The 19,167-nt window shown below is 56.0% G+C and overlaps 1 long non-coding RNA gene across 1 annotated transcript; it reads right to left on the bottom strand.

Moving 5' to 3' along the window:
• Positions 1 to 6,688: 6,688 nt before the first annotated feature.
• LOC113880768 lies at positions 6,689 to 18,653 on the bottom strand. Its single transcript, XR_003507822.1, has 3 exons — positions 18,147 to 18,653; positions 9,082 to 9,294; positions 6,689 to 8,135 (listed from the first exon to the last, which is right to left on the bottom strand). It is a non-coding gene; the product is annotated as an uncharacterized LOC113880768 (long non-coding RNA).
• Between the last annotated feature and the right edge of the window lie 514 nt (positions 18,654 to 19,167).

Below are 19,167 nucleotides of genomic sequence, written 5' to 3' on the forward strand. Positions count from 1 at the left end.
CTTTGCTGTAAGTTGGTCTCGTAGACCCATCTCTTGAATTTTCCACAGTATGTTGTGATTCACATAGTCAAAGACTTGACATAGTCAATAAATCAGAAGTAGATGTATTTCTAGAACTCTCTTGCTTTTTTGATGATCCAACGAATGTTGGAAATTTGATTGCTGGTTCCTCTGCCTTTTCTAAATCCAGCTTGAACATCTGGAAGTTATCAGTTCATGTACTGTTGAAGCCTGGCTTGGAGAATTTTGAGCATTTACTTTGCTAGCGTGTGAGATGAGTGCAATTGTGCGGTAGTTTGAGCATTCTTCGGTATTGCTTTTCTTTGGGATTGGAATGAAAACACCATTTCCAGTCCTGTGGCCACTGCTGAGTTTTCCAGATTTGCAGGCATACTGAGTGCAGCACTTTCACAGCATCATCTTTTAGGACCTGAAATAGCTCAACTGGAATTCCGTCACCTCCACTAGCTTTGTTGGTAGTGATTCTTTCTAAGGCCCACTTGACTTTGCATTCCAGGTTGTCTGGCTCTAGGTGAGTGACCACACCATCATGATTATCTTGGTCGTGAAGATCTTTTTTGTACAGTTCTCCTGTGTATTCTTGCCACCCCTTCTTAATATCTTCTTCTTCTGTTAGGTTCATACCATTTTTGTCCTCTATTGTGCCCATCTTTGTGTGAAATATCCCCTTGATATCTCTTAATTTTCTTGAAGAGATCTCTAGTCTTTCCCATTCTATTGTTTTCCTCTACTTCTTTCCTCTATTGATCGCTGAGGAAGGCTTTCTTATCTCTCCTTGCTATTCTTTGGAACTCTGCATTCAAATGGGCATATTTTTTCCTTTTCTTCTTTGCCTTTCACTTCTCTTCTTTTCACAGCTATTTGTAAGGCCTCCTCAGACAACCATTTTGTCTTTTTCCCTTTCTTTTTCCTGGGGATGGTCTTGATCACTGCCTCCTGTACAATGTCACGAACCTCCGTCCATAGTTCATCAGGCACTCTGTCTATCAGATCTAATCCCTTGAATCTGTCATTTCCACTGTATAATCGTAAGGGATTTCATTTAGGTCATACCTGAATGGTCTAGTGGTTTTCCCCACTTTCTTCAATTTAAGTCTGAATTTGGCAATAAGGGGTTCATGATCTGACCCATAGTCAGCTTCCAGTCTTGTTTTTGCTGACTATACAGAGCTTCTCCATCTTTGGCTGCAAAGAATATAATCAGTCTGATTTTGGCGTTGGCCATCTGGTGATGTCCATATGTAGAGTCTTCTCTTGGGTTGTTGGAAGAGGGCATTTGCTATGAGCAGTGTGGAAAATTCTTAAAGAGATAGGAATACCAGACCACCTCACCTGCCTCCTCTGAGAAATCTGTATGCAGGTCAAGAAGCAACAGTTAGAACCAGACATGGAACAACAGACTGTTTCCAAATCAGGAAAGGAGTACATCAATGCTGTATATTGTCACCGTGCTTATTTAACTTATATGCAGAGTACATCATGAGAAATACTGGGCTGGATGAAGCACAAGCTGGAATAAGGGTTGCTGGGAGAAATATCAATAACCTCAGATATGCAGATGACACCACCCTTTTGGCAGAAAGTGAAGAACTAAAGAGCCTCTTGATGAAAGTGAAAGAGGAGAGTGAAAAATCTGGCTCAACATTCAGAAAACTAAGATCATGGCATCCGGTCCCATCACTTCCTGGCAAATAGATGGGGAAACAATGGAAACAGTGACAGACTTTATTTTCTTGGGCTCCAAAATCACTGCAGATGGTGACTTCAGCCATGAAATTAAAAAATGGTTGCTCCTTGGAAGAAAAGTTATGATCAAACTAGACAGCATATTAAAAAGCAGAGACATTACTTTGCCAACAAAGGTCTGTCTAGTCAAGGCTATTGTTTTTCCAATAGTCATGTATGGATTTGAGAGTTGGACTATAAAGAAAGCTGAGCACTGAAGAATTGATGCTTTTGAACTGTGGTGTTGTAGAAGACTCTTGAGAGTCCCTTGGACTGAAAGGAAATCCAACCAGTCCATCCTAAAGGAGATCAGTCCTGGGTGTTCATTGGAAGAACTGATGCTGAAGCTGAAACTCCAATACTTTGGCCACCTCATGCGAAGAGCTGACTCATCTGAAAAGACCCTGATGCTGGGAAAGATTGAAGGCAGGAGGAGAAGGGGACGACAGAGGATGAGATGGTTGGATGGCATCACTGACTCAATGGACATGGGTTTGGGTGGACTCCGGGAGTTGGTGATGGACAGGGAGGCCTGGCGTGCCGCAGTCCATGGGGTCATGAGGAGTTGGACACTTCTGAGCGACGGAACCGAGCTCCCTTTGCTGTACAGGAGCTTTTCAGTTGGATGTTGTCCCACTTGCTTATTTCTGCTTTTGTTGCCTTCCCTGTTTTGGGTGTCAGATTCAAAAACTCATCGGCAGGAGGCTTCCCCAGCGGTCTCGTGGGTAAGACTCTGCTTTTCCACCGCAAGGGGCACAGGTTCGATCCCTGATCTGGGAAATAATATCCCACATGCTGTGCAGCGCAGACGACAAGAGCATCCCCAGGACCGGCCTCCAGGAGCTCCTGCTCCTATAGGAGTCGCATGGCCAGGTCTTACATGAGGTCTTCACCTGTTTGCATGAGTGTGTGTGTGGTGTAGGATAGGGGTTGGTCTCATTCTTTGTTCATGACTCCAGTTTTCCCAGCCCCACGTATAGAAGAGACTGACCTTTCACTTTTGGACAGGCATTTTAAATTTTAATCGTTTCATCTCCTGTTGTAAAATTGTAGTGTATTTATTTTTAGATATATGTGGCTAAGCCGTATCTAGCTCAAGCAATCGATGATGTAATGTTTCCATTTAAAAGAAGTGTCAGTGCAGCTGGCTGGAAAACTAGGACTTCGTAGAGGCGTCCAGACCACAGGTGCTGCTCCTTGGAGGTGACTCACAGACAGGGTGTCCCAAAACTAGAGTCGGGGTCCAGTTTGCAGGAAGAGCATGGGCAGGGTGGCTTCCTAGAGAGGGTGTGGGGAGGGCGGTCTGTGCGCTGGGCTGAGGGCGATCGGAGGTGACGGGGGAGGTGTGTGTCCTTATCTAGCTCAGTGAGGGGGCTCCGGGGAGCAACAGAGCATCTGAGTTGGGGGGCATGTGTCTGAGGAGTGTGAAGCGAGGCAAGTGTGGCTGCAGGCCTGGGGCAGCGTTGGCAGCAGGAGGCCCGGGTCCTACGTGCTGCACCCAGGCCCCGGGGAGACCCTCGGCCAGGGAGGGGGTCAGGTCCCTGGGGGTGCCTCGCTGGGACTGCGAAGGGACATCCACTCGCCCAGGCTGGCAGCCACGCGGACGTGGGGAGGGGGAGAGACTGGGGAGTGTCTCCTGTGGACCAGACGTGGGACGTGGGGCCACGTGAGCAAAGCCCTTCTTGGGGGATAGAGCCGCCTTTCCTCGCGGGACACCAGGCGTCGGAGTGCCCGTCCACAGGCGGGGTTGGGGAGACTTCCCCCACAGCAGACCGTGCGCGCCCCGCTCCGCCCCATCCGGCGGATAGCTTCCCGTGGCTCCCCGCCTGGAGCCTGGCTGGACCGTGAGCTGCCTCGGCCCCTGTGGCTGTCAGAGCCGGCCCCTTGCCCTGCGCCCTGTAAGCGTCCCAGTGGCGCAAGGGAGTCCATCTTTATAAAGCATAGTGTTCAGCCCCGAGAAAGAAGGGAACCTGCCGCTTCCGACAACTTGGGTGGACCTTAAGGGCATCGTAGCGCCAAGTGAAATAGGCCAGGGAAAGACAGGCCCCGTGTGACGTCACCCATGTGTGGGATCTGACACAGCAGAGGGCAGGCGAAGCGGGCTGGGGCAGCTGTGTGGGCGCGCGGAAATGAAGGCAGCACAGCGGGAGCACGGCGGTTCCCCGGGGCTGGGGTGGGGCCGGGGTGTTGGTCTAAGGACGTCAGCCTCCGGAAGCCACACGGGTGCCGGGAGCTGCTGTGCAGGCGGCCAGTGCGGCTGACGCCCCGCAGTGCACCCTCGGGAGGATGCGTGGCTGGGAGGGTACACCTCGTTCTCACCGCGGAAGAGCGCGCCGTGGTGCGGCGGGCGGGCGTGTGAGGTCTGCAGGGCCGCCCCTCCACGACGCGCAAGCACCCGCGGGCGCTGCGACCTGAACCTGCGCGGTGTCGCGTGCCAGCCGCGTCTCAGTGACGCTGGAGAAACACGGGCTGCCAGGAGCGGTAGCAAGGCGAAGGCGTACCGTCAGCTCAGGCTGGCCCGACAAGCGCACGGACACGGCGGCTAACGCAACCAACGTTTACCCCCAGGCCCGGGGGCTGGACGTTGAGACCCGGTGTCAGCCGGGCGGTTCCTCCCAAGGCCCCTCCCCTCCGGTGTATTCCGTCTTCTCCCTGTGTGCTCACAAGGACCACCGCGTGTCCTGACCTCCTCTTGGATTGGTCATACTGAACCAGGCCAGCCTGAAGACCTTATTTTAACTCGATCACCTCTCGAGAGGCCCCCTGCAGACCGTCCCCTCTGAAATGCTGGGCTTCATCATGAACTTGGTGGGGGGTTGGGGAGAGCACAGTTCGGCCAGTGACACCTACCAAGTACATAAAAGCTCCTCCGACTCCAGGACGGGAGGCTAAACTAGAGCCCAGATCCATAAATTCACCACCAGAGCGCCGATGCTGTCCAGAGCGTGGTGCGCGCTCAGATCCCCAACTGTCCCCCAGAGAGGCTCTCAGGGTGCTTGAGCTGAGGCCCTCTGCCCCCAGGGCTCGTCGGGGGTGCCCGTGACTGCCCCTCAGTCTGCTGTCGGGGCGTTCCTCCTGACTTCCCTCCCCTCCCTCGTGAAAGCTGAGTGTTTCCTCTGGAGTGGGGACGGGGATTCTTGGGGTGGGCTCACTTGCCCCCTTGTGGAGACGACCTGTGACTCTTAGGTCAAGTCTAATGTTTATTTCTCTAAACAATTAAAGGTGAATTTTAGGAAATTCCTCAGTGGTCAACCAAACCCTGGCTCTCCGCATGAAAGCAGCAGGAAGATTACCCCAGACAAGCAGTGAGCCTATCTGAAAACTCGGTGGGAAAACCACGCAACCCAATCCAGAGTCAGAGTGGGACAGTTAAGTTAGGAAGGAGAGAAATTCTAAGGGCAAATGAGTATTCCTGAAATAGAAGCTGCATCAGGGTAAAATAAATGAACAAAATAAAAATGAAAATTGAGTTCAAAAGCCTAGATTATGCCTATGAAACCTACGAGGAGGAAAAAGGCAGAATAGGCTAATTTCTTTCTACACGGAGGGGGTCAGTGATCATACATTTTTTCTTGATGTCCACTTCAGAGACACGTCCATTTTAAAAAAGGGAAACCAGGAAATTAAATATAAGGCATATCACTTCCCAGTCACCAGAGGGGAAGTCAAAGAGAGTAACCTAAAATTTCAAAAAGACAAAGCGAAGAAACGTAGCGAGGAAGCGGGAAATGACACCAGAAGTGACATCAGAGGCCACGACTGTTTGACGTGAAAAGGGCACACTTCCCGTTAAAAGGTCAGGGTCAAAAATGGGATCCAAGGATAAAACTACTTTTCAGCAAACGCATCTAAAACAAAGTGGCAACGTTTACAAATAAACGGGTGATCGTGCAGTCTCGTTAGACCCAAGAAAGAAGCTGGAATAAAAGCAGATGTCACCTACGGCGGATTCACGTTGAGGTGAAACCAGCACAATATTGTAAAGCAGTTATCCTCCAATTAAAAAGAAATAAAATGTAAAAACAGTAAATTCTGGGTAGACAGGTTAGAAAGTAACTAAGAGTCAAGTGGCTGTGGGGAGCGGTGGTGCAGATGCCAGGGTCAGGAGTCGGCGGCTCGCAGAGCGGAGGAGGGTCATGTTGGAGGGGCGCCCGCGAGCCACCCCAGTGCTGGGCCTCCTGCCAACCCCCAGGGGCTCACGTCTGTCCAGGTGCGCGTGAAGGGCTGCAGCGGCCCCCGATCGCCTTGTGTGAGGGGCCCCACGAGGCCGGGTGAAGGACCCTCTGCCTGGCGTTCTGCCAGTGACGGCCCACGGGCGGCGTCCGTCCAGGCTCTTCGGGCTCCCAGGGCAGACACGGGCGGCCCCGCAGAGGTGCGGAGCGCAGGCCCGCCGGGAGCCCCGCCCCACCGCGGCCCCCACCCTCAGCCTGCGTCCGCCACCGCACGGGCCTCCCCGCCTGCCCCCGCCCAGCTCTCGGCCCCTGGCATCCCTGAAGCCGACTGCGTGCCACCCCAGGCCATCCGGGTCCCTGCTTGTCCACAGAGGCCCGTGCGGCCCCTCGCCCTCCTGTGGAAGACCACCCGACCCCCGATGTTAGGCTGCAGCCCTCACAGCCTCACTCCGCTTCCGCAGGCCAGGCTCGCGTACTGCCTTGTCTGAGAATTAAATCCCTGCCACACCACCCGGCCCCACCCCACCTCTGGAGCCCCCAGCCTGTCCTCAGCATGTGAGGTCACAGGGCGTCCATGTGACATCACAGGGCGTCTGTGTGAGGTCACAGAGTCTGTGTGAGGTCACAGGGCATCTGTGTGAGGTCACAGGGTGTCTGTCCTCTGACATCTTGTGACGCGTGATGCCCCCCAGCCCCACCCATGTCGCCACAAATGGCGAGAGTTCCTTCTCTTACAGCCGAAGAATATTGCACTGTGTATATACACCGTATCTTCTTTACTGTGTTTATTTTATTTATTTATTTGGCCGTTCCAAGTCTAGCTGTGGCGTGTGAGATAGTTCCCCGACCGGGGACAGAACCGGCCCTGCATTGGGAGTGCGGAGTCCTCACCCCTGGCCCCAGGGAAGCCCCCTGAGGGTGACTCCTCCTCTCTGCTGGAGTGTTGGGGCGCCGCAGTGAACACGAGGTGCAGCTGTCTCCTGAGCGGGCGGCTTGCTTTCCCTCAGAGGAATGCCAGGCGTGGCAGGGCCGAGTCGCAGGGCAGTTCCTCTGTGAAACTTCGAGGACGCGCCACTCACAGCCCCGTGTGTGGCCTTTCCGGTCCTGACGTCTCTGTTGTCTCCCAGACTTTCTGAACCCCCACCCCGGGTGTTTCCTCCTCTGCCTCCATGTCAGGGCCCCGCCCGCAGGTGCTGACGACAGGACACGGAGCACCAGGTCCAGGGAGCCGGCCACGTTCCCCCAGGATGCCCGCCCCAGGACACGTCCCCCCAGGACGCCCCACCAGGACATATGCCCCCAGGACACTGCCCCCAGGATACGTCCCCCCAGGACACGTGCCCCCAGGACGCCCCGCAGGAGACCCCAAGATGCCGGTGGTGACGGCCTCTGAAGGAAGCCACAGAGCAAGGGTTTCGGCCTCGGCAAAGCTTACAGCCTTGTGGATAAACTGAAGTCAAACGTGGTTTCCCTGTCACTCCAAATAGTCCTGGCTGAAGCTGAGGGATTTTCTTGTTGAAACCACGAGAAGGACCGAGAAGACCCGCGAGTCCCAAGAGCCGAGCGTCAGCGGGATGAAGAGACTGGGGATCGGACAGATCTGCCTGGGCTCCCGGACAGCACAGGCTGGCAGTCATGGCTGCCACGCGACGGGGGCCCTCCCCGCGGGAGGCTCGGAGCCGCACCACTTTCCGTCTCCTTTTCACAGCCGCGGGCCGTGAAGAACACCCCTGCGGGCAGCGTCAAGGCCCCACGCGGACATGTGGGATGGAAAGCGCTGCTGTGGGGAGGCGAGCGTGGGGGTGGGGGTCCCGGAGAGCACGAGCAAGCCGCGGCTCACGTGCACGCTCCAGCTCGGTGGCTGAGGGCGAGGGCGGTGCTGGGGTCACGGGTGTGCTTCTAGGAGCCCACCCCGCCCGCGCCCAGACGCAGTGTGGACCTCTAGAGGGAGGGCTGTGTGGCTGGGGTGTAGACGGGATCGCAGCTGTGCCCCGAACTTCCTGCCACGATGGAAACGCCCCACGTCCGCCTGTCCGTCCAGCGCAGGGGCCACGAGCCACGAGCCCCGGGGCGTGGCTAAGGCGACCATGGAGCTGGCTTTCAGCTCTGCTCCACTGCAATCAACTGTAATTCACTGAGACTTGGATTTAGACGGTGACCTTAGGCTTCCGTGTCAGACCCAGAGCTGAGACCTCAGGCAGTGAACCCGAAGCACGGCTGAAAGGAGAGAGCAAAAAAAGGCTGGGGCAGCCCCCAGGAAGTCTGTTCCCCCGCCGCACTGAGGAGGCGCCCGGCCGGCCCCCCACCACCCCACCCCCGCTGGGGCAGCCACCAGGGTCCTGGAGCAAACAGCCACTTACTCCCTTGCTCTGAAGACTCCCTGCAGTTAAGTAATGAACAAGGTGAGATGCATACAGACTGGAAAGGGGGAGAAAACTTCATCACTGAAAATGGTGGCACCATCGACCGAGGATGCAGAAACATTGGAAACAGGGAGTGAGCTCACCAAGGTGGAGAGTTATAAAATTAACGTATCAAAATCAATGCCTTTTCTATGTAAAACATAAACAGCTAAAACTGTAATGAAGGGAAAGAACTCACCCTCAGTGGCAACTGAAAATATGAAGTGCCTAAAAAATCTGGAGGAAAGCGAGGGCTTCCATGAAGAGAATGGTGAAGCTCGACTAAAAGACTTAAAATAAGATAGGATAATTGGAGAGGCCTGCCTTTTTATTAACTAGGAAGACAAAGTTGTAAAGATGTCAGTCCTCTCTGCATCAAAATTCTAATTGAATTTTTTGACAAAAAAGCTCAATTGAACTTGACAAAAGTATTCAAAATATGAACAGATACATCCATGGAAGAGAAAAGAGAATCCAGAAATAGAGCCATAAATATATGAGTGTTTAGCAGCTAATAAAAATGGCATGAAAAATTGAGGAAATGATGGATTGTTTAATAAATGGTACTGGTATAAATGTGTAACCATTTGGAACAAATAAAGCTGAATCTCTACTTCATTTCTTATACTAAAAAAAAAAATCCAAAAGCATCAAAATTCAAATGTCAGAAAAGAATCTAAAAACGTAATGCAAGAAGGCGTGGGTGGTGGTTGCTGGCGAGGAAAGCCTTTCTGAGAGCCAGGGTGGAGGGGCTGAAATACCTTCTGAGGAGACCAGAGGCGACTGGGAGCAATGCCTTGCTGTCCACAAGCAGAGGTCACTTGTCTCCAGGACGTGAAACACTCACAGATCATCGAGGAAAAGTTACACCACCGTGGAAGAGAAGGCAAAGTGGATGAGCAGGCAGACGACCAAAGAGAAATGTAAACGTTTCTCCTCCCCTAAAGAAGACAATGCAAAGCAGGCCGACTTCACTGTAGAGGAGAGAGGTCAAATTAAATCAAGACCGTGACACTGTGTTCGCCTCCCCTTGGGAAAGTGGGAAAGACTGACAGCCCGCCGCTGGTGAGGGGTCAGTGGTGGCGTGCGTGCCCGAGACTGTCCAGGAAGGACGCGTGGTGACAGCTGACGGACCGGATCCTCTGGTCTCCTCACCCGGGAGGAGATTCCAGGGACGCGTCTACACTCACCTTACACAGAGACGCGTGTGCAGGCGCGTCCACGGCTGCCTTGTCCAGAACAGTGGGATGTGCGCACACACAACTCCAGTGTCCAGCGTGGGGAGGGGGCGGGATAATCACCCTGGTCAGGTGACCAGGCTCTGACGGGGGCCCACAAGCAGCCAGGAGATGGGCTGGAGATGAGCACGCTGCCCGCGGAAATGCAGACTGACCTTGTTCCTGTGTTTGGGCCTCGGGCACCACCGTGCTCCCCACCCCGTCTGCTCTGCAGGCCCCTGGCTCCCGTATACCCCGTCCCCGTCACCACCCCCCAGAGTCTTACTGCCACATGCAGCTCTGAGCACCCGCGCCTGGCCCTGCTCCCCTCTGTGTGGGGTGCCCTCCTCTGGCCCTTCTCAAGTGGACTTTCCTTTGAAGCCTCCCCCTCCAGGGGCCCTTCCCTGACCCCAGCAGGCTTCCCGTCCCTCATCCTCTCCCCAGATGCCTGTCACTCTCTTGACAGTGTCGTCACAACTGTAAGGCTTGTCCAGTTGATGACTGAGGGCCAGGCAGAGCTCAGCCTCTGTGTGGGTGGAGCTCCCTCCCCACCCCTCCCTGCCTCCTTACCCCACCAGGGCGTCCCACCCACAGCAGGTGATGGGGTGTGAAGGGCATCTTCAAGAGTCTGGCAAGCTCTTCCCTGGTTTTAGAGATGAGACCAGTGAGCACTGCGACACGCTGCCCAGACCCCTGGCTGGGAGCACTGCTGAAACACAAAGTCCTCACCACTGGCCTTCTCAGGGTAGGGTCCCCTGCTGCAGATGCCACTGCCCCAGTAGACGTACCCACACGGGTGAGTCAGGGCCTGGCCACCTCCCCAGGTCGGGATGCCTCTGGAGGCCCCCTAGCTCCAGGCCTCCTAGCCTCACCAAGGCTGCCATGGCACCTGCACTCATCTTGGTGTTACCACCTGCCTGCCCCCCAGGGCCCTCCTCAGTGCACACCCTGCTCCCTGAGTTCTGACGTTGGTGGATCTGATGTTGGGGAGGGTGGGTCAGTGCCCGGCCCAGGTCACACGTAGGGCACAGGAATCCAGGTCTCTCAGCTCCAAGCTGGGGGTGGGGGCGGGGGGGATGGTGGGGGGAGTGGGCAGCATCCGAACACCAGATGTCCACCCCAGTGCAGATGGGCCAGTTCACCTGATTTGGTGCCAGAAAACCCCTGGCCGTGGCAGACAGGGCCCTTGGAGCTGGCAGGCACGCAGGGCAGCTCCCCCCTAACCACCACCCAGAAGGTGCGGGCAGACTTCTCACCGTCTGCTGCTCATTGTCAGAGGAAACACCACATCCCAGCATTTGTTTGGAGGGAATTAGCTCATCACCTCCCTGCTAATGAAGCCAGGCTGTGCAAACAGAGGGGGAGATGGCAGGTTGTCTGTCTCTCAGGCGCCGCCCAGGAGCCGGCGCCCAGGTGTCTTGGGTGCATTTTGAGAGCCGCCTTCACCAACCAGGCTGGAAGCCTGTTGCGTGGGGGAGTCTGTCCTGGTGGCCGGGACCCGCCCACCCAGGACTCCGGAGGTGCTACAGATGCAGGACGCTTACTGTTTTAGCGGCGATAGAATCACACAACACACAGCTCACCGCCTGGAAGCAGACCCTCGGGGGCCTCAGCGTATCACTCCGTGTGTGCACATCGGGCAACCTTTGTGCTCAGTCGCTCAGTCATGTCGACTCTGCGACCTCATGGACTGTAGCCCACCAGGCTCCTCTGTCCGTGGGATTCCCCAGGCAGGGATACTGGAGTGGGTTGCCATTTCCTTCTCCAGGGGATCTTCCCGACCCAGGCATCGAACCTCAGTCTTAGGTCTCGGGCACTGGCCAGGCACGTTCTTTACCACTAGCGCCAGCATCATCACCCCAGAAGAAATCCCATGTCTGCGAGCTGTCAGCCCCGATTCCCTGTCCCTCTGTCGCCTCATCACTTCCACTGTCCGTCCACCTCTAGCTTTGCCTGTTGCAGGCGTTTCGTATAAACGGGATCACGCGGTGCACGGTCTTCGTGGCCGGCTCCCGTCACTCGGCGCGGTGTTGTCAGGATTCACCCGCATCCCGCCTGAACCCGCTCGCCATTTCTCCTTGTGGTCAAGTAATGCCCCACATGGGCAGCACACAGCTCGTTTGTGCATCGCCAGCTGACGGACTCCTGTGTTTTTTCCGCTTTGGGTCTACTGTGGATCACGCTACTATAATCAAGTGTGAGTGAATATGTTTTCCATTTGCTTGGGTTTATGCTCAGCATGGAGCTGGTGGGCCAAATGCTAATTCTGTGTTTAACTTTTTGAGGAACTACCAAGCTGTTTTCCACAGTGGCTGCAACATCTTACAATCCAGGAGTGGATTGTAACAAACAACATTTGCTTTTTTTTTTTTCTTATTATAGTTATCCTGATGGGTGTGAAGTCATGTCTCTTTGTGGTTGGGATTTGCGTTTCCTTAATAGCTAAAGATATTGAGAATCTTTCCAGGTGCTTCTTGCCCAGTTTATATCTTCTTTGGAGACAAATCCTTTGGCCATTTTTAAATGAGTTATTCATCTGTCTACTGTTGGGTTGAAAGTGTTCTTTATATATCCTGCATCCTAGACCCATCTTCAAATACATGATTTGAAAGTATTTTCTCCATGTTGTGGGTATTTTGTTTTCACTTTCTGATGGTGTCCTTTCTTGACAGAAGTCCACTTTGTATGAAGTCAAATTGATCTATTTTCCCTTGATTGACTGTGGTTTTGATGTGATAGCTAAGAAACCATTGCCTAATCCAAGTTACTCAGACCTTCCCCTGTGTTTTTTTCTAAGACTTTTATGGTTTTAGCTCTTAGATTTAGGTCCTTTGTCCAACTGGGGTTCAGATTTGTGTATGGTGTGAGGAAGGGGTCCAAGCTCATTCTTTCACACCTGGAGACGCAGTTGCCCTGGCTCCAGCAGCAGAAGGGACGTTTCTTCTGCAATGAGTAGTCTTGGCACCTGTTGAAAACCACTGGACCAGAGTCATTTGTGGGTTCTCAGTCTAGTCCTGCAGTCTGTGAATCCACCCCAGGGCCACACAGTCTTCATCACTGTAGCTTTGTGGTGAGCTTTGAGGCGGAGATGTGGAATCCTCCGGCGTGGAGTCCTCCGGCGGGGAGTCCTCCAGCATGGAGTCCTCCAACTCTGTGCTTTTTCGAGATTGTTCTGGCTCTTCTGTGGTGATTCCAGACATCCTAGGCATTAGTCAAGTTCACACACTCGAATGCACTTGGAGCAGGCAGGACTGGGAGGCCAGCAAAGCTACCTGACTTCAGAATGGCACCTCAGCTCGGCCTTGGACACACAGGGCTTGCCTGCCTCCTAACATAGCGTGCTCTTCGCTTCCACATGGAAGAGCCATTCTTTCCCTCGCAGCTTCCTCCGCCATCAGGAATGGCCGTGAGAGGGGCCTGGCTTCCCTCTGTGAGTCGTAAGCCAGCATCTCTGCCAGGGGAGCTTCTGGGACAGAGAACACATCATCTGATACGAGAGCAGAGTTTCCAGCTCAGGTCTTCAGGGGGCACAGCTCTCAGGGCACACAGAGGCACCTGAGCATCTGAGAGCCAACGCCTCCTGGCACGTGGGCACTTCCCTTGCTCTGCCTTCTTGCCAGCCCGACTCTGTCTGCCCCTCGTTCGTCTCCCTGCTCTGAACTGTGGGCATGATGTCCAGAGCCAGGCAGCTTGCTGGTGATGTGAGACAGGAAGACTGGGGACAGAAGGTCACCAGGCTTCAGAAGCAGGAGCACCTGGGATCTTGGAGGGCTGCCTTCTCAAGGTTTCTGGTTCTGTGGGTTAACCACGTTTTTTAGGATAATTCCTGAAGTCCAAGAAAATTAAGATTGCTGTTACTTTCTGCCAAAAACATTTCTAATGCATCAAGTGATGGCAAGTAACATGGACGTTCCGTTTAAAGCTGTAAAACGACATTTTTAAGTTTAAAAATGCATTGAGGACTTCATCAAAATTAAATAGTCTTGCTTCTCGAAAGACACTCTTAGGAGAATTAAAAAGCAGCCAAGGACTGGGGAAAAAAATATTTGCCAAACACAGATCTGACAAAAGACTGATATCCAGAATGTAAAATGAACTCTTCCACTCAATAATAATAAGACAAACAACCCACCTAACATGGGCAAAAGATTAAAACAGGTACTTCATCAAAGAAAGGACACAGATGGCGAATAAGCTGTGAGTGACATTCGCTGCCATCAGTCAGTGAAAGTGGAATGCTAGTCATTCAGTCGTGTCCAGCTCTTTTTCAACTGTAGCCCGCCAGGCTCCTGTGTCCGTGGGATTCTCCAGGCACGGATACTGGACTAGGTTGCCATTTCCTTCCCCAGGGGATCTTCCCAACGCAGGGATTGAACCCAGGTCTCTCACACTGCAGGCAGTTTCTTTACCATCCGAGCCGCCAGGGAAGCATTGTCATTAGTCATCAGGGAAATACAAGTTAAAATCACAATGAACAAGCACTTCAGATCCACCGTATGGGCTACAACCCAAAGGCTCACAGCGAAAAGTGCAGACGAGGACTGGACAACGGGGATGCCCACACGCCGGCACGTCCTCCCTGGGAAGGGGTCTGGCGGTTTCTTATAAATTTCCCACTCAACAGCTTCATGCCTAGGTCACAAAAGGGCCCGTGTGGCCAAAGCTGTGTGCCCATATCTGCTGTAGGTTACTTATGCCCCGGTGACACTGGAAGCATGCCAGTGCCCCTCGACAGGCGACAACCAGAGGGGCTCAGGGCGTATTAACATGGGCCACACCGAGGGTGGGCCTCACAAGCACACTCAGGGAAAGACGCCAGACTCACAAAGCTGTCTCGCCCGAGCCCATCCCCAAGAGATCCTGGGAAAGGCAGGGGCAGCCTGGGGGAAGCGAGCGGCTAGGGTGGGACACCGAGGAGTTTGGGGCGACGGCACCCTTCCGTGTCTTGTGATTCTGGTTAGGCGAATATCAGTGCTTGTCAAAACTCCTGGGACCACACACTCAAAAGGGCGAATCTGACTGCGTGACAATTTGACCTCAGCAAACCTGCTTTCCAACAAACACTCAAAAATAGACTGCAGCCGATGATTTTTTGATGATTCGCATTGGAGCACAATGTGTAAAGCCCAGACAATGGACAGTGCGGGGAACATGCTGCAGGTCTGGGTGGAACTTGTTTAGGACTATGGTGGCATCGGGCTGGGAGGAAGGGGCCAGATACAGCGCCCAGTGAGTGCGGCCCCGTTCAGACGAGCTTCTGGGAAAGGAGCGACATGCAGCGGGCTGGACCTGGAACACCGGGTCAGTAGCCGTGGGGATGGGGAGCCCAGATGGGGTGGGAGACTGAGGGGCCTGGGGTGCTCTGGGGTGAGGGCCCCGTCGAGTACCTCGGCCATGGAGGTGGTTGGAACTCAGCACACGAGTCACTGTGTGTAAATGATGTCTCAGTTACGTGAAGTGTACACACCTGACTTTTTCAGTGAGCCGAGTGAAAGAAAATTATTAGAAACATAATTGCACAGGTGGTTCACCAATACAGCACGAATGTGGAGGTGGGAGTAGAACGAATATGTTTGGAGAAACACTTAGTCCCAATTATACATGTCTCTACAGAGGAAATCCTGGCTGGGGAAGGTGCGTTGGGGGGTGTTTTCTCCCAGCTGATCCGGAGCCGTTAGCCTTTCTGTCATTTGTCCTCCCAGGAGGAGCGAAAGAGGCTGACCGGCCACCCGGCCCTGGGCCTGCCCGCAGGACAGAAATGCTCCGAGGAGTGTTCACGGGGACCGCTGACAGGGCGTGGGCAGGTCACCCCGAGGGGCGGTGGGGACGCCCTCAGGCCAGGCCCGGAGGCAGGAGACAGCTGACTCCAGAATCCAGAGGAAGGGGCGTGTTGGGGGCGCCGGCGGGGCTGGGGCTCCCACAGGGGAAACTTGGCACCACCCACCTGGCACCACCCTGTGTTCTCCCGCTGGTGCCCAGCCTGCAGGCTGAGATGAAGGGCAAGGGGTCCACAGGGCATGTGGGGAGGCCAGGCAGGCCTTCTGGACTGGGCTCTAAAGGCAACCTCCGATTTATCCTGGACTGGGGAGGCCAACAGGTGAGGGGTCGAGATCCTGTTACTCAGAGACCCCTAGAAATCGTGGGGAAGGGAGCACGGTGCCGGCCCTGGGGAGGCACCTGGGAGCCCAGGAGGTGTTGAACACAGGCAGGAGCCCGCGCTGTCGTTTCCTCAGAAAGAAGCCGTGTGTCGGGTGCGAGCGTGAGCCGGAGCAGGACTGGCTGGCTGGGGTGTCGTCTGGCGCCGGCCCCGGGCATCAGCGAAGGGGGTGGCGTGGGTGAGGAGGGCGAGAGTGGCCCAGCATCTCGGTTTTGCAGAGTAAGTGCATGGTGGGCAGGGGGCCCCCTTATGTTTCCAAGATCCGCTCGTCCCCAGAGGGCGGTCCCCGCGGGTCAGCAAGGCCAGGAGGGCAAACCAGCGAGTACAGAAGTAGGGGACAGTGGTTCTGACCCGGGAGTTGAGGGGGACCAGCTCGTGTGGGTGGGGGCGTGGTCGTGTAGATGTGGGCAGGGGTGTGCTTCTGTGGGCAGGGGCCTGGTCGTGTGGATGGGGCGTGATCCTGTGGACGGGGGGCGTGGTCATGTGGGGCGTGGTCTGTGGATGGGGGCGTGGTCATGTGGACAGGTCCGTGGTCCTCGGTGGGGGCGTGGTCGTGTGGGGGCGTGGTCTTTGGGTGGGGACATGGTGGTGTGAGGGCGTGGTCTGTGAATGGGGCGTGATTGGGCGGGGTCGTGGGGCATGGTCTGTGGATGGGGGCGTGTTCCTGTGGGTGGGACTTAACCTTGGTTGTCACTGGACTCCGCAGACCCCACAGCTCAGGCTCCCGCCCAGGACCCTGGGGCCCAGGCCCAGGTGCCAAAGGGTATCAGGAAGTGGTCAGCTCCTCCGGTCCCCTTCCAAGGCCCCACCTCTAGGCCACACTCGGCCCACACCACCCCCTCCCTGTCCCGGCAGCAGCTCCACAGAGGGTTCCACCCCTGGCCCACATCCCTCTGTTGTTTCCAGGCCTGACTCCCGCCCCCCCCACACAGGGGCTCCAGGAGCCCATGGCATGGTGACCCCGCTCCCACTGGTTCAGCCTGTGCCCAGTGGGAAGCAGGTCTGAGATCCCCGGCTGCAATCTGAGCTGCTGGAGGCCAGGGCTTGATGGCAGGGGAGACGCTTCCACCTGGGGGAGGAGCAACCACATGGAGCTAGAGGAAGACGCCAGGCCCACTCCTCACTCCCACTTGCACCCTGGTGGCCACAGGCCCAGCTTGGGCAAGACGACAGGAAAAGACAAGAAGACGTGCCAAGGACAGGCCTCGGGTGGCAGAGAGGAGGAGGGAGCCTGGGACGTTGACGGGAGAAGCCATTCGTAAACACCTACTTGGGCTCCGCGTTGTGCTGGCTTCCTGCAGCCTTTGTGCAAGCAGATGGCTGGGCCACAGCCAGAAAGCTCCCGGTGGGGAGCCCTCCAACGGTGGGGGTGGCGATGGGAGGGGCCCACGCTCCAGGGCCGCCTTGCTTGAATCGCTCCCAGCTCCCGTGTCTTGTGGCCTCCATGCCAGACGCCAGCCTGCAGCCTGGCAGCCTCACCTCCCTGCCACCCGCTCACCGTCCACCCGGCTCAGAGGTCAGCCGGGGAGCCTGCCCACCCCTGCCCCAACCTCAGTGCTGTGGAGGGGGGCTCAGCCTCTGGCCAGCTTCCTGGTTGCCCCTTCACTGCACTGTCACTCTCTGCTGTAGCTGCTGAATTCCTCAGTGTCTCCATCTGTAAAATGGGTCTGATAACGGTCCCCTCCCAGAGGCCTGGAGAGAGCTGGGATGAGTGCCTGACTAGGGGAGGGGGGTTGTGGTGTGGGGTCCCTGCTGGCAGGTGGGTGGCGCTGCTCTGGAAGCTGACATGTTGCCTGCCGCTCACCCGCGTCTGCACCAGCCCGAGTCTGGCTTGTGGGCAGAGTGAGTGTTTGCACCATGATGACAACCCCAGAAGCAGATGGTCCGCCCAGCCTAGACTCACCGGACTCTGGGCCTGGCTGCTGGGCAGCAGGGCTGCTGTGCTCTGGGCGCTGTGTGGCTCCGGCTCTGTTAATCCCCATGGCAACCAGGGCTGGGCTGGGCAGGGGATGTGAGGGGCGCTTCTGCGGTGCCCCCTGGGGCTGTCTGTCAGGTCCTGAATGGCCAGGTCCTGGGCCCTTTGTCCTCCCCTCGCCCCGGCCCCCGCATGTGGCTCCCCCTGAGCTGGCTGTGATGCTGGAGGCTTACCTGGGCGATGCCAGCCCAGTGCTGGCGGAAGGCTCCAGGCCCTAATCACCCACCCAGAACCTGGCCATCAGCTCCCTCCAGGCACAGGGTGGCCGCACCTCCTCCCCCCGCCTGCCTCTTAGTCCAGCACAATTAGGACCCATTATTTCTGTTGTGTGGATTGCTGAAAAATCATTTTAAACTGTCGCCCTTTTTTTTCTTTTCATGCTTTGGAAAGGGAAGGCGCCAGAGAAGATGAAAACAGAGAAGCATACCCGCACCCCCGCCCGGCTCCTTTTCCCCCCATCCCCCCATTTCTCCTGACCTGTTCCCTTGGCAACCATCAACTCGCTCCTGCAGTATTCAAAGGGAATCTCAGAGCTGCACATCAAGTGGGACACGGGGGTGTTTTCAGTTGCCTGAGACCCATGGAAGGATGGACAGACGTACGCACACACAGGGAGATGGAGCTCGATAGACAGAAACAGAGAGACCAGGAAAGACTGGGCACAGAGACAAGGACACCGGGGAGACATGGGGACCGGAGATGCCAGAGCTTCAGACGGAAGGATGGAGGCAGACAGACACTCAGGGAGACGATGGAGAGAGACGTGTGGGACGAGACAGACACACGGCGAGGGGGAAAGGAGCAGACAGGAGGGATGGAGGTGCGGGGCAGGCAGCGGGTGGGGGGCCGGAAGGAGGATAAAACAGGGTGCAGACACAGGAGATGGGGCGAAGGGCTGGCGGAGGAGCAGAGGGAGGCGGCAGCCCGGGCCTGCATCAGGGGCACCCCAGGGCCCTTCCAGCTCCAGCCGGGGTGCCTTCTCGCCTCCTTCCTCTCCCCCTCCTCCCCCGCTCCCTCCCCCTCCTCTTACTCCCCTCCCTCCCCTCCCCCTCCTTCCTCCTTCCTTTCTTTCCCCCTCCTCCCTCCCCTTCCTCCCCCTCCTCTTCCTCCCCCTCCTCCCCTCCCCCTCCTCCCTCTGTTCCTGCTTCTCCCCACCAGCCTCCTTGCCTCTAGGAGGCAGCTCCCTGGTTCCCACACTGGCTGCCCCTCTGGCCTTTGTTAGAGCTTCTTCGCAACCTGGCCTGGGGCATGTCCCTCGCCACAGTCACCGGTGCTTCTCTGGCCCTGGTGCCGTCCTAAAACTGCGAGTGGTTTTGCTGCAGATGCCGAGGGTGGAGTTCTAGACCCCGTGGCAGACACAGGGAAGAGTGGACCAGGAGCACCCTTGAGGGGCACGGTGGGCCCGTCTCCACAGGGTCTCTGGGGAAGGTCCTGGAACCCTTGGGGCTGGGGAAGGGGTCAGATCAGGGCTGAGTCATAGCCACATGGGAGGGGCTGG

This window comes from Bos indicus x Bos taurus, chromosome 22 (assembly GCF_003369695.1).
Source record: "Bos indicus x Bos taurus breed Angus x Brahman F1 hybrid chromosome 22, Bos_hybrid_MaternalHap_v2.0, whole genome shotgun sequence".
In the NCBI taxonomy this organism is placed as follows: domain Eukaryota; kingdom Metazoa; phylum Chordata; class Mammalia; order Artiodactyla; family Bovidae; genus Bos; species Bos indicus x Bos taurus.